Raw genomic sequence first — 23,280 nt, forward strand, 5'->3', positions numbered from 1 at the left:
TGACCTACTCTGACTCACAAAATCCATCGTCATCAACTCTGAACACGATCCACGGCCTCTTCTGAACTGACTAAAGAGTTTACACTTGTAATAAAACAAGACTGTGAAATTGCCTCTAATCGGAGTTTGAATTTCTAGTCAATCACTCAAGCACCACCCTGTTATAATAACGGTGGATCTGACCTTTAAGATATAAAACGGTAAAGTGTTTGTCAATGAGGAAATTGAAAAAGTTCAAGGCTGGGGGAAATTAGTGTGTGCATAAAATATACTTGTACTAAGAGAGTATTCTTGCAAGTGTTAATTTCTGAACGCATTCCCCAAGAAACTTCTATTCGCAGGAAAATATCCCTGTACAATATAGAAAAGGTTATGGTTTCTCAGTTCACAGTATTTTTTTCACAAAAAACTTGAAAAATCAATTGTTCATAGGGTATAAAGGTTCTCGGGTACCCTATGTGAGAGCATTTCCATAAAGCATGCTCATAATTGTAATTTGTGTAATCACTAAAACACCACGTTAAATTTAAGTTACAAATATGCATAATTGCAATTATTATGAATATTTATTCAAAGTAGTTTACCTAAAGCAAAGAAGAGACTTACTAAAAATTAGGTACAAAGTTGAATAACACAAATAAGCCATTAGTAATACACGTACACATTTTCCGTAACTCGTAATTTTCCACCTTAAAACAAATCTGAAATCGGATTTATTTTCTGTTGGTAACTTTTTCGTGGTAAATCGTCCGCAGCGGAATGATGTCCATCCTTCAGCCAAGAAATAACTAGCTCGTCTATTTCGAGCATGTCTAGCGGTGGGCCATTAACATTGGTGAGCAACAAGTTAGACAATGTTTGAGCACTTAGTCTATTTTTAATATCAGTCATCTGTAAATTCATAAGGGGAAATCCCTGATCGCACTCTGTCGTGGAAATTGATAGATAATACTTCTACCCGATTTCTGCAACTTCTCATCGACAATCTACTTGTTAGACTTAAGTCTGATAACGATTTTTCTTGGTCAGGTTTGAAATACTCAGCAAGAAGTATCATCTCTCTATCACCATACAACATCTTTTCCACATCGATCATGTCAGTTGGCAATGTCGACCCATGTAGAACAGAAACTTCATCTACCACGCCTTCGATAGGGAATATTGTGAATAAACTATTAATTAAAACCTGATAAACTGGTGATTTCTTGTTTGTTTATAAATTTAATTTTTGAAATTACACATGAAGGTTTGATACCATTACCAAGTTTCCTCCCCCGTCTAGAAAGGGAAAGGGAACGAGGTTCCTGGAAAGTGTTCAGAGGTGAATGGGAATTTCTCTCCTTCTTCCCCTTCAATTACCACACTGCTGTTTGCCATGTGCCAAATTACGACAAATTTTAATTAAATTATCATAATATAATTATTTCCTTGTTGAATTATCAATACTTTTCAGTAAAAAAAAAGGGTGAAATTTGAAAGTTCCAAATCAAAGTAAGTAGACCAACGTAAAGGAGAAACAAGGTGTAAAATTTTCCATACAATTATGCGTACAATCTAAACTTAAAATTTCCGTGTAACTAAGCTTACAGCCTATTTTTCTCACAACTTTATGGGTTGATTGCCCTGTGCTGTAAGCGCTTCATATAATAAACATAAGCTTCAGCAATTATTATAACAGAAAGCAATGGATATATGAAACCAAGCACTGCATTTTTGTTTCTTATTTTTTTCTTAAAAAACATCGATCGTTTTCGATCATTTTTACTAGGGATGGGCACGAGTCGAGTTTCGAGCCGTGTCAAAGGTAGTTTTCTCGAGTCGAGTTTCGAGCCGAGTTACTGTTTTTGAGATTGAGTTTCGAGTCAAGTCGAGTTTGATACATGGCTCGCTAGTTTAGCTCTTTTAGCTCGATTTGAAATCATGACCTGATTAAACTGGAAAGCGAAAGCCATGAGAAATGTAAGCCGTACTGTGGAATACTTTTAGTGTTGCTCACGAGAGGGGACACTGCTTGCATCTCATCTCGTCTCGATAACGAGACCACAATAGTTTTTTTTTTTTTTTTTGTAAATAAAAGGACAGCCTCAAATGTTGTGAGCACCAATATATGTATATACTGTAGTTTTTACCATCAAGGATGAGAATTCAAAATTGATCACCTTTCTGAATATCTTATCATAGGCTATATGGAGAAATTACTAATTTTTCAGTATTAACATATTACTTTATTAGTCTGTTTTTCTGTTAGTATCATCATTATAAAGAATTCTAGTGACAAAAGAAATCATACTTAACTTTAAATTATCTTCATAATACTCTTTCGTAATATTCCTATATTGTCTTTAGCTTTATAATTTTCCTATGGTATTTTTAAATTCCTCATATTTAGAATTTCTTGCGAGAAGAATAATCATCATCTAGTTTCTATATTATTATTATTATTATTATTATTATTATTATTATTATTATTATTATTATTATTATTATTATTATTATTATTATTACCAATATTTGCAATTAAGCCTACAATGTTGTATTTGTATAATATGGGCAGCTCGTGGAAACATAATTGTATGGCACATTTTCTGACTTTCGAGTAAGTATGAAAAGAAAGTTCATCATTCCTATGCAATTCGATACAATGACAGAACTCATCCGTGGCTAAGCGGTTAGCGTACGCGCCTTTGGCGCGGGAGACCCGGGTTCGATTCCCGGCGGGAGCTCATGTGGTTCGGATTCCACGTTAATCAATAGGTCCACGTCTCATATAGCCTCGCTGCTGAACGGGACGATAAAAGCAAAATCAACTCAACTCGATACAATGACACATACCAAACAAGTTTCCCTTGTGGTTTAATACCAATCCAGTCCACCTAATAACTTAATTTTACCAGAAGTGACAATTATGATGTTCGCTAAATCCTCTCATAGCATGGTAAAAACGAAATGAAATCTTTAAGTTTTATGTCCCACGGTTTTGCCGGTTAGACTAAAGGAGACGGTGATGATGAGAGATGTGTGAAATGGTGGAATGAAGAAAGTGGGAGGAAATGGGAAAATCCCGTGAAAACCCACGAGCACGGTGTTTGTCTATCACAAAGTCCACACGGCGCGAGCTGGGATCGAACCAGGCACCCCAAGCACCGGAGGTGAACGCTCAACTACTGAGCTACCGCGCCCCACATATCATGGTAAATAAAGTGCTGATTTCGCTTCTTCATATTTTGTATGGCCGGAAATTCTTTTATCTTATTCATTGGAGGCAAACGTTCTTACAGATTTAGACTGGACTGCAACTGAACACGTGTGGTTTATTGTTCAACAGCCCTGCAACTCTGCAAGTAAACAAGTTACCACCAAACGGAATCTGTAATCAAAGGTCCCTCCCTACAGAGGTTCAGACTTTTCTTTACTGAATAGTTTTAAGCTCTTTCCTTTTTTTATAGTAGGCAATAAAAATAGGAGAAGAACAATATTACTTTTCTGCGGCAGTGTGTCATTTACTTGAGCAAAGCTATGGTAGTCAAAATTTGCAGACACTCCTCAAATAACAGGAAGAATCCCACAGCTATTTACAAAGGCAATCGGAATCCCACAGCTATTTACATGCTGTTGACCCACGGCCCACTGACCCACTCAGAAAACTTGACCCACTTGATCCACTGACCCACTCCATCTCTGCTCCATATTGATTTCTGTAGTAAGCAAGAGGATTTTGTATATTTATACAATATACCGCTGTCCGGAGAACGGATTTTTCTTAGTATGCAGTTCATAAGCAAGGGAGCCCATGTTGTGGTTTCCAAGGGGGGCAAGTGTAAGCGACGTTTCAAATATAGTTTCAAATTTTGCTGTAAGTATTTGGTCTAGGAATTAATTCGTGCGGTTGGTACGCACACATTGAAGCTGTAGTACAAACACAAAGTACATAAATACCTTAAGAAAAATATTGTCCATCGCTAGCCACCACTTTCGCCCATCTGTCAGGCAATGTACGGATTCCGTGGCGAAAGAAGTCCTCATCCTTAGAAGCGATCCAGTCAGAGACCCATGTTTCGATATCTTCTGAAGAAGTAAACCGCTGTCCAATCAAATCGTTGTTCATGCAATCGAACAAGTAGTAGTCCGAAGGAGCAACGTCTGGTGAATACGGCGGGTGGGGTAAAACTTCCCATCCGACATTTTCTAAATAGGTTTTGACCGGTTTTGCGACATGTGGGCGAGCGTTATCATGTTGAACAATAAGTTTATCATGTCTGTTCTCCCATTCTGGTCGTGTTCTGGCCAGAGCTTGCTTCAAACGCATTAATTGTCGTCGATAACGTTCTCCATTCATAGTTTCACCCGGTTGCAGCAGCTCATAGTACACCACACCTTTCATATCCCACCATATGCACAGCATAACCTTTGCACAGTGAATATCTCGTTTTGGTTGTGATGGACCTGGTTCACCTGGTTTCACCCAGGCCTTTTTTCGTTTAGGGTTCTCGTAATGGATCCACTTCTCATCACCCGTAATAATTCGATGCAGAAACCCCTTTCTGCTCTGTCGTTGAAGCAGCAATTCGCAAATGGTTTTTCGTCTTTCAACGTCTCTGTCTTTCAATTCATGTGGAACCCAATGTGACATCTTTTGAATCATTCCCATGGCTTTCAAGCGTTTGGAGACTGTTGTTTGATCAACGCCTAATGCTGCTGCAAGTTGTTCCTGCGTTTGACACGAATCCTGCTCGAGCAATGCTGTCAATTCTTCGTCTTGAAATTTTTTTGGCTGTCCAGCTCGCTCTTGGTCTGCCAAGCCGAAATCACCACTTCTAAACCGTGCAAACCACTTCTGACACGTTCGCTCAGCTAGAGCATGGTCACCATACACTTCCACCAAAATACGATGACTTTCAGTCGCACTTTTCTGCATGTTAAAGTAATGCAGCAGGACACCCCGCAAAAACACTTTATCAGGCACAAATTGCGCCATGTTCACTTAACTACAAACTGGTGATGTTGACGCTTTAATCCAGTGCCCTATACTACGAACGATACGCGATGACAGGGGTTTGCAACACATGTGTGGATACACGGAACTGTGGGACGCTCCGTTCGTTGCGCCATCTCTTGTCCAACCGCACGAATTAATTCCTAGACCAAATAATGTAAAAATTCTATTGGGTTTTCAGTATTCCCAAGTACAATTTCCTTTTAGGGGCCGATCGCCCCACCTTGCCCCCCTTGATGGGCTCCCTTGTTCATAAGTAATGCAGTTATGTGGGTGCTGAACCTGTGGGTTCAGTATTTCTTGATAAATCCATTAAATATTGTGCATGTAATCCACAACACACACGGATATAGGCGGGAATTCATGTCACTTAAGGACCTCCAAATTTTAAGGCAGTAATAAATGCGAAAATTGACGAAAAGTGATTCGCCTACTTTGATTTTGCGAATAGTTCGTACTATGTGCGACTTTGTCCATGCGGCGTCTAGTGTATGGTCGACGTCGATAAGCTAATAAAACGAAATACTTCAAAAGTTGAAACGGTGGGTGCGTAGACGTAAACCTCGTGTAGCTTAGGTATAGGCTGCATAATTACTTTATTACATCAGTTTTAATGTGCATCCTTAAATTGGGATAGAGCAGTTTCCGCAGTCCAGATCAATAATACGTGGACAAATTCATATTAGTTGAAACCCACATTTCTCGATGAAAATAATGTCATCACGCCTTCTAGACTGTACATGTGTTGGCGCATGCCAGTGATCCACCAGGAACAGGTAAAATTCAGGGGCGCTACAAGAGATAATTGTTCAAATATTACATTAAAAAAATATATATGGGTGCACACTTAGTAGTAGTAATACTAGTAATGATAGTATAGTAGTAGTTTAGTAGTAGCCAGGCCCGCAATCAGAGGGGGGCCAGGCCCCTCTAAACTTTTTGTGGCCCCTCCAGACTTCAATTCAAAATTTTATTATTACTACAAAAAACCCAATTTAGATATTTATAAGATAATTTTAAAGACTTGGCCCTCCGTAACATATTCATGGTCCTCCCAAACCTTTGTAGCTGGTTTCGGCCCTGGTAGTAGCAATGATAGTATAATAATAGGCTAGTAGCAGTAGTAGTAGTAGTATAGTAAGGCAGTAATGGTAGTAGTAATAATAATAGTATACTAGTAGTAGTAGAGTACACTGAGAAAAATCCATTATCCGGACAGCGGTATATTGTACAAATACAAGGATTCGTTATGTTTACTAAGGAAATCTGTACGGAGCGTACTTTATCCATATGCTACACAGGTACTGCCTTTTACCCGCTTAGATATTACATCATGTCGCTGCAGGATGTCTGACTTCTAACAATCTTCTGTATTTTACATACATATACGTATGTTAAATACTTCAGCTATATGTTATATACGTCCATCTGTGTGTGAGATCCAGGCCGCCTATAGACACCTCTTTCTTTCGCCATGGCTGACGTCATTGAACTACCGTCTTTTGCTTGCGAAACGAGGTTGTTTACAAACGGAAAAGAAGAGAGGAAGGAAAAATGCTTGGGTAAGTACACTAGTTAACTATTACTTTAGTTAAATATTCCATTAATTATATATTCTTTTAGTGTAACTTGCTTTAATATAGTACTAAGTAAGTAATGTAGTTTACGAATACAATTCTTACTATTGTAAAACTCGTTAATGATTGAGGACAATGGAATGGGTGAATCTGAATTTTGAGAAATCTTTGAATATTAATGTTTTGAAACATTTTACATTTCAAGGTAGCAAAATGAATGTTATGTGTTTATTCATTCCGTTTTATATGAGACGATTTATTACTTGGTGCAGATTTACTACAGGGCTGCTTAACATAATTGCTAATAAACCGTTTTCAGCGCGAAAATTCCCTTGTGTAGTGAAGATTTAGGATTTAGATTTCTGGGCTTTCGGCATCAATGGCCTTGTTAGCCCGTCGCATATGAGGGATGACTTCCCTCGGTGATCACACTATCCGGGGAAAGGAAGGGAAGAATGGATTGGGGAAAAATGGGGCCGCGGTGGCTCAGTGGTAGAGCGTTCACCTCTGGTGCTTGGGGTCCCGGGTTCGATCCCAGCTCCCGCCAAGTGAACTTTGTGGTGGACAAACACCGTGTGCGTGGGTTTTCTCGGGGTTCTCCCGTTTCCTCCCACTTTCTTCATTTCATACATTACTCATCATCACCGTCTCCTTTAGCCTAACCGGCATAACCGTGGGACGTAAAATTCAAAGATTTCATTTTCATTTTTGGATTTCGGAAGGGAGAAAACGGCTTGGGACCTATATGTTAGGTACCACTCCGGCATTTGCCTGCTGTGAATGAGGAAAAGCCAAGGAAACCTCATTCAGGATGGCTGGACTTAAAATCTTTTGATACTTTTTCGACCGAGTTCCCCCACCGGGATCGAACCCGGGACCGTTCGCACCGAAGGCGAGAGCGTTAGCGAATACGCTACGCGGGGCCACTAGTGTAGTTTAGAAAACTCATTTTTACTAGGATATTTGCAAGATTTTTTTTTCTTTTAGTTTAACGCCCCATGATTGTACATCAATGTAAGAGAGAAGGTGACGATGAGATACATGATAATGGTGGAATCAAGAAAATGTAAGGAAACTGGAAAGTCTTAAGAATAACCACAACTACAGTGTTCACCAAAAGCCTATTTGTCGGGAGCAGGAATCGAACCAGGGACCTACCGCGTCAGAGGTAAGCGCTCTCAGAGCTTTCTTTTGTTTAAAGAACTTGTTTACAATGATATATATATATATATATATATATATATATATATATATATAACGAAGATATTGACATATTTTACAGCCTCACTGAAATTTAAAAAAAAAAGTAGTCAGGGAGAGCTTACTTGTCAGGTTTTTATTTTTTAATTTAATTTATTTTTATTTATTTATTTTTGCTTTGTTATGTTCCCTAGTTAATTAATGTTTGGGTTACTGAAAATTAAAACCTTTTTAGTATTATTGTTATGACATCACTTTGGAACCAAAACGTTAGATTTTTTTCTTGTGTTTTCATATAGGAAGTTGGTGAGTTTGTGCCTTAGCACTGGTTTGGTTTCTAGAACGTAATTGAAGGTCATGTTGAGTTGAGTCTTGGTGGGTTTGAGTTCGTGAAGTGTCAGGCACTGCTTGTGCCCCTGTCTTCTGTTTGTGATGTTTCCTGGCTTTGGGCTGTGACGTATTTATGTTGAGGAGTACCAACGAAGGCCGCGTGATATACAGGTAGCTACAACACAGCTTCAACAGTTAACGAGTGCCATGTCTTTGAATTTCAGCTTTCGTTACGGCGTGATAATGCAGTATAGTGCTAGATTGAAATTCTATGGGTGGTAAAAACGGTATGGTAAGAAATACAACGTAATTGTTATTAGTTTAATTAGTGTTTCTTCATAGTATTGTTTCACTATTTCTAGAAGGAATTAAGTATTAACGAAGTAATGAATAAGCGAAAGCACACATTGATTGACGTTTACTATTTCTCATACTCCATTGAGAATGTTTTGATCCTCAGTTGCGCAAACATCCAGTGTGCGTTTATTTTCTTTCTTTTTTGGGGGGTTTACACTGCCTCACAGATGAGCTCTTTCGTGGCTAAGTGGTTAATGAACACGCCTTTGGCGTGGGACACCCGGGTTCGATTCCCGGCCGGGGGCCGCGGTGGCTCAGTGGTAGAGCGTTCACCTCTGGTGCTTGGGGTCCCGGATTCGATCCTAGCCCCGCCAAGTGAACCTTGTGGTGGACAAACACCGTGTGCGTGGGTTTTCTCGGGGTTCTCCCATTTCCTCCCACTTACTTCATTCCACCATTTAATTCATTGCTCATCATCAGCGTCTCCCTTAGCCTAACTGGCATAACTGTGGGACGTAAAACTCAAAGGTTTCATTTCATTTTTTCTTAATCTCTTGCACCGACCGACCGATCTCGATCAAATTTCCAACGTAGATGCGCTTCTGGCCTGGGAGTGTTTTTAGCTATTTACTTTGACAGTAGAACTTAGGGGAGGGGGAGGAGGGGGACAGAAAAAATAAATGACTTAATTTACTTTGAAGTGTAAAAGTGCGAGCGTTTTCTTCTCTCTCTCTCTCTCTCTCTCTCTCTCTCTCTCTCTCTCTTCAATCCTCCAGTCTCCTCTCACTTTTAGGGCCGCGGTGGCTCAGTGGTAGAGCGTTCACCTCTGGTGCTTGGGGTCACGGATTCGATCCTAGCCCCGCCAAGTGAACCTTGTGGTGGACAAACACCGTGTGCGTGGGTTTTCTCGGGGTTCTCCCATTTCCTCCCACTTACTTCATTCCACCATTTCATTCATTTCTCATAATCACCGTCTCCTTTAGCCTAACCGGCATAACCGTGGGACGTAAAACTCAAAGATTTCATTTCATTTTTTCCTCTCACTTTGATTTCATGATTTCGCACTCTGATGAAAAGTATTAAATACCGCCAGGAAAAGTACTAATATATAACCTCTCTTTTAGGCGCCCCTCCAACCACGCGCCCGGGACACGTGCTTTGCTTGCTTGCCCATAGCTGCGGCTCTGTGAGCTACATAAGTAACATACAATGCTTACGTAATACTTTGGGTCATAAGTACTATTAAGAAAGGAAGAATTGCATTTTTTTAACTTTGGGAAAGGAGCTACTATGGGATTAAAGATAAGGTAGGAAAGGCAACACATTCCAGTCTATGCTTTCACCCAGCAGACATATTGTTTGGAACCAAAAAAATGTGACTTTTGGAATCTTCTACTTAGGTTCACAGCGGAAACGACGAAATAACTTGAATCATCCATTGTAGCTCTCCCCGCAACCAGTTTCTAAAATGTTGGCAATAAGTTTGCGAAACGAGAGGTGACGACTCCAATTTTGGGTGAAAAGTCGCTATAAGAAATAATCGAGAAATTCATTGTCTATAAGCATTGTAAAAGTTGTAGATGTAAACTAAACAATATGTTCTACTCACTGGCGCAAATCCCGGGGGGGGATGACGGATACATGTCCCCTCCAATCTTGGAACTGAGGGGGACTTCTCCCAAATAATCCGATTTGAAATGTGTTTTTTGGGAGAAATTTGATGATTTTTGTCCGATTGCTACAAAGGAACGTGAGATGTCCCCCAGAATAAGCCTCAAATCTGCAGCCTCCTAACGCTAAAGACAACTCTGATCCTCCACAACATTGTTTTCCAACTTCATAAGTATTTTGGACATCGCCAAAAAAAGTATGGTAACGGTCCTACCCTCCTCCCCCCCCTAATGTTGAAGACAGATTTGCGCCGCTGGTTCTATTCACATCTTTGTAAACAGGGCGCAACCAATCCTTTAATTCAGGGATCATTTCAGGTTGTTTCGGGTACTTTTGTTCATGTTGTGGTCAAAATAGTTCCGAAATAATTAACACTACAGTACTTACGTTAAGCAATTTTTTGTAAAAGAAAAAGTGCAGAATAATTAAAAGACCCCAGAGGACAAATATAACAAACACCTTCTTCGCCTTTTTTCACGCATCTATAGCTAATCTTGTTGCTATCGGTAATGATGTATTACGTGTGTCTCTCAACGGAAACTCTGCGAACTAAAGGACATCAAGTTTGTAGTTATTCTTCGTTAGAGGGCAAGAGTAACATAACAATGCAGGATTGTGGAGTAGTGAGTACGCTGTATTTCCAAACTCTTCATCACTTGCGCTGATTAAAACAAACAAACAGAAAAAAATAACGTAAAAACTGTTTTGAACTAATAATGCTTCTCTACAGATGAACATTTTGTTTGCAGCAAAAAGTCGCTAAATGTGTAAGTAGGTAAATCGTTATTTAAAAATCACCCAAAAAAGTCTCCAATCGGAATTTTTTTTTGTCGTTATCGTAGGGCGACCATACGTCCCGTTTTGACCGGGACAGTCCCGTTTTAGGGGCGTGTCGCGGCCGTCCCGTCAGTAGATGGAAAAAAGTAGTATTCGTCCCGTTTTATGTAAATGAAAGAAGTAAATAACAAACCCAGTACCTTTACTCCTTTTAAAAGTATTAATAATAACAAAGCGGCAAAAATTGAACTGAAAATCCCTATATTAAAAATACTCTATAGTTCGCAGTACTGCTCGAAAGGCAGCAGAGGTTTTAGCAGTTGGTTGTGTGTTAAACAAACTTCAACGTGTCTTTCCTTTTTCATAAGTACCCGCTCTGTAACGAAGAGAGAGAGGGGGAACTCTGATATCAAGGCACTGATAAGAACAAAGGTAGATCTAAAAGTCTAGTGTTGCAAGAACCTGTCCCGTTTTTAACTGAAAATTTTATGGTCACCCTGCGCTATCGTTGAGGTCGAATTCCCCTTATTTAGCGACTTTACCCAAAATTGGCAACATTGACCCCCATCGAACAACACCCCGTCATCTTGAGCCTAGCCAGCATAGTAGTGGGACGTAAAACTTAAAGATTTCATTTCGAACAACACTCCCAGAAACCTACTGTTATACTATTCTCAAACCACCCTTTCGTACAGTTCTCCCTATTCGAAAAAAAAAAGAAATTGTAAATAGCAGTGTTCATACATAAATATGGAACTCAATTTCCCTGAATTTTGCAGGTTTTCCAGGTATTAATTTTGCAATTTCCAGGTCTAGTGGAAGAAACTAATAGTACGAGAACACATAAATTTTAAGAATACTATATTTATATATTTGAGAATGGCCACCCTTCTCCCCAATGAACGATTGCAATTAAATATTGAGTCACAAGAAAATAAATAATTAAAATAAATAAAATTTAAGTTGAAAAATATTAAGTTGAGAAGCCTACTAAGGGAATTATATAATACTTTTGTTCCATACTTGAATACATTCAAAATATACAAAAAAATATTGGCTTGGGGAAGAAAAAAGGGCCCGCGAGATTTTAACTGATTCTTGTAGTACTCGACGACAGAAATAGATTACTGAAAGAATTTTCAAAATCGGCACAGGCAAACATGAAGAAAATCGCATTTTCAGGTACCGGTTCAAAATGAGAAGAAAAAAGGACCGCGAGATTTTAACTGATTCTTGTAGTACTCGACGAGAGAAATCGATTAGTGAAGGAATGTTCAAAATCGGCGCAGGCAAGCATGAAAAAAAATCCCACTTTCATGTACCGGTTCAAAATGGGGAAGAAAAAAGGGCCCGCGAGATTTAACTGATTCTTGTAGTACTCGACGACAGAAATAGATTACTGAAAGAATTTTCAAAATCGGCACAGGCAAACATGAAGAAAATCGCATTTTCAGGTACCGGTTCAAAATGGGAAGAAAAAAGGGCCCGCGAGATTTTAACTGATTCTTGTAGTACTCGTCGAGAGAAATCGACTAGTGAAGGAATTTTCAAAATCGGCGCAGGCAAGCATGAAGAAAATTGCATTTTCATGTACCGGTTCAAAATGGGAAGAAAAAAGGACCGCGAGATTTTAACTGATTCTTGTAGTACTCGACGAGAGAAATCGATTAGTGAAGGAATGTTCAAAATCGGCGCAGGCAAGCATGAAGAAAATCGCATTTTCATGTACCGGTTCAAAATGGGGAAGAAAAAAGGGCCCGCGAGATTTTAACTGATTCTTGTAGTACTCGAAGACAGAAATAGATTACTGAAAGAATTTTCAAAATCGGCACAGGCAAACATGAAGAAAATCGCATTTTCAGGTACCGGTTCAAAATGGGAAGAAAAAAGGACCGCGAGATTTTAACTGATTCTTGTAGTACTCGTCGAGAGAAATCGACTAGTGAAGGAATTTTCAAAATCGGCGCAGGCAAGCATGAAAAAAAATCGCACTTTCATGTACCGGTTCAAAATGGGGAAGAATAAAGGGCCCGCGAGATTTTAACTGGTTCTTGTAGTACTCAACGGGAGAAATCGATTAGTGAAGGAATTTTCAAAATCGGCGCAGGCAAACATGGAGTAAATGGCATTTTCATGTACCGGTTCAAAATGGGGAAGGAACAAGGTCCCGCGAGTTTGAACCGCTACGATGTATGTTTACGAATGTGCCCGTCTTCTCAAATTTAGTTAATTACTGTGACACTGAAACATGTGACACAGAGTCACATTGTGGATGACTCTGCAATCGGCAACCACTGCACATATACTCCTCCCGCCCCACAGTTTGATTATTTCGATCCATTCCTCACGTGCTAACGGCATGGTTCAACATCTGCAAGAAAGAGGTAAATGTAACGTTCAATTGGCAATAGCTTTTCACCAAATTAAGCTGCATGAAATCTGATTGCATATTTGACATACTGAGAAAATTCTAGCCCGTGGCCATATGTATCACATATCCCACCAGTTCATAAAAATTTTGAACACAAAATTACGGTCGTCCGTGTGACGTACTCCCAAAAGGCCTAATGTGTATCACCCACCTCACATTCAATGAAACCACATCCGTGTAGAATTAAGAAAGGAACCTCTTATGATGTATACAGGATGTCTCAAACGTTCCCTGACATAGGGTAACTCTGTTATTATCAGAGTTACGACAAAATGTAAGAGGAAAAACATCTCGAAATATGACGTTTTCAATCTAAAGTTAACACTTTTTTAAAAAATCGGACAAGATGAATGTGCTATATACTCTTTATGCACCCAATTTTAAATGAAAATGCAACGTTGTCATTTACCTGGACCCACGACATAAGTGAATGAAGTTACTGTTTGAAACGGGGGCTGGCCATCGACATGTTAGCGTAAAAGACAGTAACTTCACTCACTTCTGTTGTGGGTCCAGGTAAATGGCAACGTTGCATTTTCATTTCACATTGGGCGCATAGAGAGTGTACAGCGCAAACGGGTCATCCGATTTTAAAAATTCCTTCACTTTAGATTGAAAACATCATAATTGGATATGCTTTTCCCTCCTACATTCTGTTGTAACTCTGATAATAACAGAGTTACCCTATGTCAGGGGACTTTTGAGACACCCTGTATACCTTATTTAATGTATGTTTGATGTCACTATAACTGTAGTATAATTTAGTTTGTTTAAATTTACAATTTAATACAAGTAGATTCGGATTTACATGCGTAGGATTTTGTATGCATCTAACTAATGAATTCTTTTATTTTTATGCTTAACTTAGTGACTTGGCTTTGGACTGCAACTGATTATTGTAACCCATTATTGCTTGAGAAGAAACAAGATATCCGAATCTTCATTTGGAGAAATCAAAGGTCTATTGGAAAGCTGGGGATTACAATCATTAATTTCTACATTTCAAGGTGCGTAGTAAATTATATATTGTGTTTGTTGTTAAATTACTATTATTGGGTTTAGAATCAATGAAGCACTTCATGATATTTTATGGGGATCAAGATGGGTGCCGGATAGATAAGTATTTGAGCGTCAGGCTCTTATTTCTTTTCAATTTAATATTTAATCAATGATTATTTTTCTCCCTCATTATTCCACCAAATCGTATTCCAAGATCATATATCCATTTTTGTTCGATATATCCATATTTTTGATCTCTTTCATATTTCTATATTTTCGATTTTTGATATTGTTTATATTTCGATATTGCTGTATTTTTCGATATTTCGAACAAGTTTCGATAGTTTGTCGACATCGATTATCTATATCTAAATTCGGATATCCCAAAGCCCTATCGAGCACCCTCCGAAATGAAGTTTTTGGCTATGGACCTGATTAGGGATGCGCACGAGACAAGACGAGACAATTTTTGTTACGAAATTCGAGACAAGATAGAGCTTTTCCAATAGAAACGGATCCAGTTTTCGAGACGAGACAACTTTCGCGGCACCTTTTCGAGAGGAGACAACCTCAAATCTTTTCTCTTGCGCATCCCTAGACTTGATCATGAGTTATCAAAAAAAAAAAAAAAAAATGTTAATGAGAAATAACATGTAAATACAATATAGGTAGCTAAAACATTTTTGTTTTCATTCTTTAGTAATGCATTGTTATTAATCTCAGGGGGGGCGGTGGCTCAGTGGTAGAGCGTTCACCTCCGGTGCTTGGGGTCCCTGGTTCGATCCCAACTCGCGCCGTGTGGACTTTGTGGTGGACAAACACCTTGCTCGTGGGTTTTCTCGGGGTTCTCCCGTTTCCTCCCACTTTGTTCATTCCACCATTTCACTCATTTCTCATTATCACCGTCTCCTTATCCTAACCGGCATAACCGTGGGACGTTAAACTTAAAGATTTCATTTATTATTAATCTCAGCATTTTATAGTGTATTCTTAAGCTTAAGGTGATGTATAATTAAATTTTGAATTCAGTTAACTTATTTTGTTTCTCAGATTGTTTTTAAAATGTATGTACAATTGTTTATGTTCATTCTCGAGAGTTTAAAGTGACGTATAGTTATTAAACATAGTATTTAATATTGTACTCTTAACGTGGAAGTGATATACAGTTAACTTTTGAATTCAGTTAACATTTTTCTTTCTGAAATTGCTTTAAAAAGTATGTAAAAACGTTTTTATTTTCTTTCTTGAGTGCTAAAAGTGATGCAAAGTTATTAAGCTTACTACTTTATATTGTATTCTCAACCCTAAACTGATACACAGTGCGTTTTTGAATAAATTGTCAAGTTATTTGAGTGATGAACACTGGTAGAAAATCCTGACTACTACTGGAACATTTTGATTTTAAGGTGACGACTACTGGTGCAAGGATTTTAAAATATTGTTTTTCCTTCAAGGGCTACTCCTTTTTGAATTCTGACTACATGGTCACTATAGGAAGGATCAGTGAGTCTTTCCAACTATGGTACAGCTCCGACAGATTCACGATGCTCAGAGAAGAGACAAAATAGTATGTTTTCAAACTTAAAGTGAGAACCACTGGCGTTTTTACCTTGCTATGCAAAAGTAAGTGAGTACTCCAATGGGGTTCCAATGCGGTACCTAATTTCTGCATTTTAGATATATGGAAATACATGTCTCTAAAATGTAAAGAACTGATTTTTTTAGGGGGGGAATAAACTATAGGTATGTGGGGCTTGCATACTTGACGCTACAATTCGGAAATTGAATTAAAATATGACTAACGGCTATCAAGATGTTGTCAAATAAAGGGAGGACCAACACAGTTAAGGGGTTTTCGTGTTAGATGCTAAAATTTCCGAAATCGGTCATGGAAAGTTAATAAACACCAGTAGCAATTTCATCTTAAAGTAATTAGATATCTTCATGGGGTGTTAGAACATCATGGAGTCTACCAAAATTAAATTTTAAAAGCTTTTGAAAATATAATCTGACATTTGTAAACAGTATTTGAAATATGTATTTACCCAAAACTTCCAGCTAGTACATCTAACATCTGGAGAAACACTGTGAAATAAAAGCTTGAAATTTCGGAAACAATTATTGGTCGCAACAAAATTAAATAAGATGGTACTTCTATGGGTTAAATCAGTACCTCAGTACAATTTCGATCGAAAGATTAGTTCAGTCCTAGGTTTTCTTCAGGCAATTCCAATGGTTCATCGAGCTGTACAAAAGAATGAAAATTCGCTGTCAATATCTAAGATAGTAACCAAGATAAAAGGAATTATATATTTTATGGCGTAAAAATAGAGATCTTTATATATTTGTACTTTTGGGTCTTTCCTATAAGAAAAAAAAATCAGAAAACTACTGTATATACCTTAATAGACAATTCAATGGGCGGGGACACAGTAGCTTAGTGGTAGGGTGTTTAACTAATCTTTTTTTTTTGCAGAAACTATTGGAGTATTCACTTAACCCGTAGAGATACGATCATACTTAACTCCCTATTTAATTTTAAAATTAAATAAAAGGAAATATTTCAGTGTAGCGACCCACGATTATGCATTTTAGTCTCAGGGAGATTATGATTAAAGCAAGTGAATGTTGTTGACAGAATTGATGGAATGCAAAGGTGGGAGGAGAGTACCCCGAGAAAACCCACGAATACGATGTCCACTACAAACTGACTTGGCCGTGGATCGAACCAAGAACCCAATACACCAGAGGTAAGCACTCTACCACTAAGCCACTGTGCCCCCGCCCATTTAATTGTCTATTAAGGTATATACGGTTGTTTTCTGAAATTTCTTCTTCTTACAGCAAATACTCAAAAGTACAAATCCATGTGGGTCTCTATTTTTACGACGTCATAAAATACATAATTCCTTATATCTCGCTTGCTATATTAGATATTGACAAAAAATGTTCACTTTATTTCAGAGCCCGATGAACGCTTGGAATTGTCCAAAGAAAATTTAGAGCTGAATTAATCTTTCGATCGAAATTGTACTGACGAGTCTGAGGTTCTCACTTAACCCATATAAGTACCATCTTATTTAACTTTTGTTAGGATCAATAATTGTTTTCTGAAATTTCAAGATCTAATACGCTTTTATTGTATGGTGTCTCTCTAGCTGCTAGATGTACTAGCTGGAACTTTTAGGTAAATACATATTTCTAATACTCTTTACAAATGTCAAAATATATTTTACAAAACTTTTAAAATTTAATCTTGGTAGACCCGATGATGTTCTTAAACTCCATGGAAATACCTAATTATTTTAAGATGAAATTGCTACTGATGCTTATTAACTTTACATGACCGGTTTCGGAAATTTTACCACCTAACACGAAAACCCCATAACTATATGGATCCTCCCTTTATTTGTCAATATCTTGATAGTCATATTTTAATTAATTTTCTAAATTGTACTGTCTAATATGCAAGCTCCACGTACCTATGGTGTCGCTTTTTATTTCACCATATTTCGGTAACTGTTAGGCGTACCGACTTGCGGTTTCGGTAAACACACACCTCTAACGTTCTTTAAAACGTTATTAAGACATATTTTAGAATATTTAGAAATGAGAGTTCTGGGAATATCATGGTACCCGAAAACCCCCATCAGGGCGTGTGTGTAGTGTATTTAATTGAAACTACTTTTGAGGTTGTTGTAAGCCCTCGTAATTACGTTTCCGAAACTGCACCATCTAGTACGCAAACTCCACAGTTCTGTAGTGTCGCTCTTTATTTTCCCATATCTCGATATCCATAAGGCTTACCGAGTTGAGGTTTTCGGTAAACAGATGTCAGTTCCTTACATTTTAGAGACATATATTTTCATATATCTAAAAAAATACAGACATTAGGTACCCCATGGTAGCCCGAACACCATTGAGGTACCCACTTACTTTTGAATGGTAATACATTTTGAGTTGTTGTTCAGCATCAATAAACACTTCATAGTTTTTCTACGTGCAACCCAAAAGTCCATACCTGACCGAACATATTTTGTCCATTTAATCTCAAAAATGTTAAGATACTTTGTATTGTTAAGTACAACCAAATTAAGCACACTGAATATAACATTTTAAATATTTTCTGATTTTTGTTGCAGGTATTTCGTGCATCAAACCAGAATTCTGCTTGAAAGACAGTCAAAAGAAGCAGTGTAGGTTGTGGCTAAAAGTACGCCCTTTCTGAAGACAGACTCAGTTGTACTTACATTATTTTGTACGAATATATAACCCTAATAAAGATACTGTACTACAAATTATTTCTTTCTTCCATAAATTATAATAAAATATTATCTCTGTTTAAAGAAAATGATTGTTAATGTTAAGTCATTTTAATTATTTTTCTCTGTAATAAGAACATTATCCCTAGCAATATTTTTTATCTTTGTGCTATTGCGATTGGATGAAGTAAAATTCTATACGAAGCACTATTATTTCAGACATGCATTAATAACTAATGTATTGTTCTGTATGTAAGACAATGTGTATACTGAACATGTCTAGCGAAGGTGTTGTTTTAATACAGAATCTATAACTCAGCTTTTCAGTAGTCAACTTTATTGGGAATCCGAAGAACGAAGTTAAAAAAAAAAAAAAAAAATGTTGGACTTACCAGCGTGTGTGTGTTCGAATTCTGGACTAATCCAAATTATCCAGAGAAATCATTATATATTTCTTTGTTGCTATTTCAGATGTATCCTTTATCCAAGTCGTATGAAACGGAGACTTCATACATCGCTATACTTTGTATGAACTATGTTCCGTATTTACTTAATCACTTTGTAACTTTCTCTAGTGTTGACAAGGCCGCAGGTGTCAATCGAATAGTTTAGTGTTTCACTCATGTCACCTTGTGACTAAGGTACGTCCTGTTGGTATATATATGGTACTGGGTTCAATTAGCGATAAAATACATTTTTAGCGTTAAACAAATGCAAAAATCTACACGAAATGAGATACCGTGATCTCTGACTTACGGATAACACCAAGCAACTAATGGTACTGAGTGTGATTGAGTTTACTAATTACTATTTGGCTAAAATCAGTGTTCCTTTATCTATAGTTCTTTTCGTGCTTTGAATTGCAAAGTTTGAAATAACCGTTTTAAATTATTGTGTATATATATCTTCCGAGTAATTCTGAGAATCATTGCTCTTTCTTTAAGCAATGTATGAGACTGTTAAATTGCTCTTTCCTTAAAATGTTGCACTAAGAAGGATGCATCCAGGAAAGTCCAAATTTGCAGAATGTCTATAGCAGGGAAGAATAAATATGTTTAGTCGATGGCTGCACAACGCCTCCGCTGTCACCACGTTGTCACACAGCGAATACAGCGAACGTTTAAGAGTATTCTGCACTTACTATTAGGTATCGGCCTGGGAACTTTGGCGCATCTACCCAGTCTCCTTCTTGGTGTTTCATTTTTAATGGCGAGTACTGAGTAGGAATAATATTGTAAGCGAATGCGTTTCCGGCTGACACCACACTTTTAATTATTGCGACATTTAAAAAAAAATACCTGTTAATTAAAATGTACAGAGAAGTTATTTCTGGAAAATTCTATTCAGGCCTCTTGTGGTAACAACTGCACTTTAGTAGAAGATACTATTAAGGAAAAGAATGAGGTAAAATAATCTTTATATCGTACAAGCAATGGATGATAACAGCTTAATAAATGATTGTACGTAAATCTTGTTTGAGTTTGAATATAGGATTGTATAAGGCTGTGCATTTTGCATTATTATTGAGGTGCTGCAACTAACTAACTGCAAACCATATGATAAATTCTTACAGTAATATATCACATATTGATTTACTCTGTATGGAAACGAAAATAGTTTAATATATGGTTAACCTCCTTTGTGCCAGGGGCGGATCCAGAGGGGGGCGATCGGGGCGATCGCCCCCCCCCACAAGAGGAAACTTTCTTATTTTATATATAAATAAACCCATCCATAACAAGTTTGGAGCTCTTAAAAGTAGCAGTATTACCGCCGACCGCCCCCCCCAGAAGTCCGTCCTGGATCCGCCCCTGCTTTGTGCCCATAATTTTAAAATTAACGTTTGTCACTTTTCAACACTTGACTTTGCAGTAGCTTTCCAACGAATTAGCAGGAAGCCCAAACTTATAGGACACCCTGCAGGTAAATACATTTCTTTGGACAGTTTCACTGCTCCAAACTAAGATTTGAAAAGTGTAGTATTGTTAATTTTATTATTATTGGCACAAAGGAGATCAACCATATTTTAAGCTATTTTTGTTTTCATACAGAGTAAAACAATATTTGACAACATTACAGTAAGAATGTATCATGCACTTTGCAGTATGTTGCAGCACTTTAATAATGGTGCACTATACGTACACTCTAGATCCTGCATATGTCCGATCCATACATTACAAGAAGGCAATACGTATTCGATACAGGTAAAATCTGTATATTTCATATGGACAACCTATTAGCTATATACATCCAATCTATACATTACATATGGCCAACCTGTACGCGACATACGTATAATCTATATGCTGCATGCAGACAGTCTGTAAGCTACATATATGCACTCTGTATGGTGCATACGGATATTCTGTATGCTGTATCTGGACAAGCTGTGTGCGACATAAGGAAAATTTGTATAATACATACGTACAATACGTATACTGTATCTAGTCGTACGTATGGGGCACAAGTACAATATAGATGCTGTCTCGGGGTTGAACGCAAGAAACATACGTACAGAACGTATATTGCATACTTCTTGAAATCATGCTCCGTCCTGATAGTCAGTGTATGTCGTCATTATTAACCCACATGCTACATACGACCCTGACGTCACAAAGCTAGATATCACCTCCGTATATACTTGTTACTGCAGATGACGTCACACGAATGACGTCATTGCACTTATGCAGACAGTACGTATAATACATACTTTTTCAGCTATACGTTTGCTGCAGGATGTTATATACGGTTGTACGTTAAGTCCAGAAACTACAGGAATTACGAATGTAACCTACGTTTTTAAGTATGCCACCTACAATTTTTTTTCTCAGTGTAGCAGTAATTCGGGTTAGGTTAGGGTAGATTCAGGCAGCGAATTAGTCATATTTAAAGTCCCTTGTACATTAGTTTGCAGCCCTGGAATAACGCCCTTATGGAGAGTTTCATAGAATTAAAGCAACATCTTATTGCTGTATCTATGTTCACAGATGACTTACATATTCTGCGCCTTCATAAATAAATTCCCTAAACATTTGTCTTTTGTTCTGAATTAACACCTTTTACCTGTAAATTGTAATTTTAAAAATGTCCACGTATTCTTAATCCCGTTTCTGCCACTCCAAAATACTTATTAAACCTACAAGAGTTCATTTGGTGCTAAAATGAATTGATATATCATGAATGTCAGTACACTTAAAAAATAGAACGTAACTGAGGAAACCTGAAATTTCAATCTTGATACACGTATCAGTGCGCAGCACGAAATTAGATTAAAAAAAAAATCCCGGCGTTCTCCCCGCCCTTGATGGGACAAGCCGCAATTATTTACGCATTATTCAGTGCATTATTTGTGTATAATCTTGTTTGTTTGTTGAATGTAAAACGCAACTCACACAACCGCTGTAACAACATAATGTGTTTTTTATTGTCCACTAGTACACGAACAAATTCCAGGTATGTCTTAAATTATAATCCACCTTTTCATATTATCTCAGCAGTAATACTGTCAACAGAGTTGCCTTGCTTATGGATACACTGCGCATTAAGTGCTCCAGGGTAGTGACGACATTAAGTGACGTCATGTCCTGTTGCTGTGGTTATGTCAACTTAAGAACTCCAGTAGACAGTCAAATGTTAGGAATCCAGTTTGTTGATGACGGTGGTGATATTCAAACCGGAAGTGGTAAAAGATGGAAACTATTGCTGGGATCCACTACGAGTAATTCCACGCATAACTACCAGAGGGCAGTTGAAGCTATTTCACTAGTAACATCTAGCGTGTCAGTAACACATTAAGTGCAAGGACGCGGAACTTTAACGTTGATCGCGATAAAGAATAAGAAGTGTAAGGGGAAAAAACGAGGAATGTCCATATGTGTGCTTTATCGGATGCTTTGTCCCATATGTTGGTGACTCTTGATACTATTTGACTGTACATGCCATGGATGCCTAGATGTAGGAATGTCCATGTAAAAAGGAGCAAAAGATTTGACTAAATCTATTCTTTTACGCGGTTTTCAGTATTAAAACGCTGTTTTCTCGAAAATGCACTTTTCTGACATTTCTTCTTTTTTTCCCTTACCCTTCAAGTGGTTATAACAAAATACGGTTTCTCCAATCAATTACGCACCCCAGGAATATATTCCATCTCTACTGTAATACCTCTACGCAATATTAATTGAGACAATATTACACTATGTAAACCAAACTTGTTTACGTGAAGTATACGCCAACCTGCTACTTGCTTTAATTTGACTTACAGTGCAAAATATATATATAGTACGGTAAATTTATACTTACGATCTAAAGATCTTCATACCAAGAGGAATTTAAAAATCAGAGCAGAGGGAGTGACGTTAACATTTATTTCGGGACCTGTAGAAATTATTGAGAAGAAAAGAATTTTTTTCGTCCCACGTTTAACGTCCCACGATTATGCCTTGTAGGCTAAAGGAGACGATGATTAAGGCAAGTGAATGTTGATGGAATAATTAGTGGAATTAAAATGTGGGAGGAAGTGGAAGTATTCCGAGAGAACCCACGAACACAATGTTGTCCACCCCAAACTTATTTAGCCGGGGATCGAACTTGGGACTCCAAGTACAGGAGGTAAGCGCTCTACCACTGAACCACCGTGCCTCCTTTAGAAATTGTTTATATTATTATATGCTGGTTATCATAGAAAGAGCAGAGGAGAGATTGACCCTATTTTTGGTACGCTAAATTTATAGCAGCTGAAAAAAA

The 23,280-nt window shown here is 37.8% G+C and overlaps 1 protein-coding gene and 1 long non-coding RNA gene across 2 annotated transcripts in view; one reads left to right on the top strand and one right to left on the bottom strand.

The window, feature by feature from the left end:
* LOC145673167 (uncharacterized) overlaps positions 1 to 23,280 on the bottom strand; it is a 342,278-nt gene that overhangs the window by 154,028 nt on the left and 164,970 nt on the right. The gene's annotated exons all lie outside the window — the stretch shown is intronic.
* LOC145673168 (uncharacterized) lies at positions 8,059 to 18,680 on the top strand. Its single transcript, XR_014128726.1, has 3 exons — positions 8,059 to 8,271; positions 14,145 to 14,283; positions 18,418 to 18,680. It is a non-coding gene; the product is annotated as an uncharacterized LOC145673168 (long non-coding RNA).

The sequence above is a fragment of the Thermobia domestica genome, chromosome 16 (assembly GCF_964235325.1).
Source record: "Thermobia domestica chromosome 16, izTheDome1.hap1.1, whole genome shotgun sequence".
In the NCBI taxonomy this organism is placed as follows: Eukaryota; Metazoa; Arthropoda; class Insecta; order Zygentoma; family Lepismatidae; genus Thermobia; species Thermobia domestica.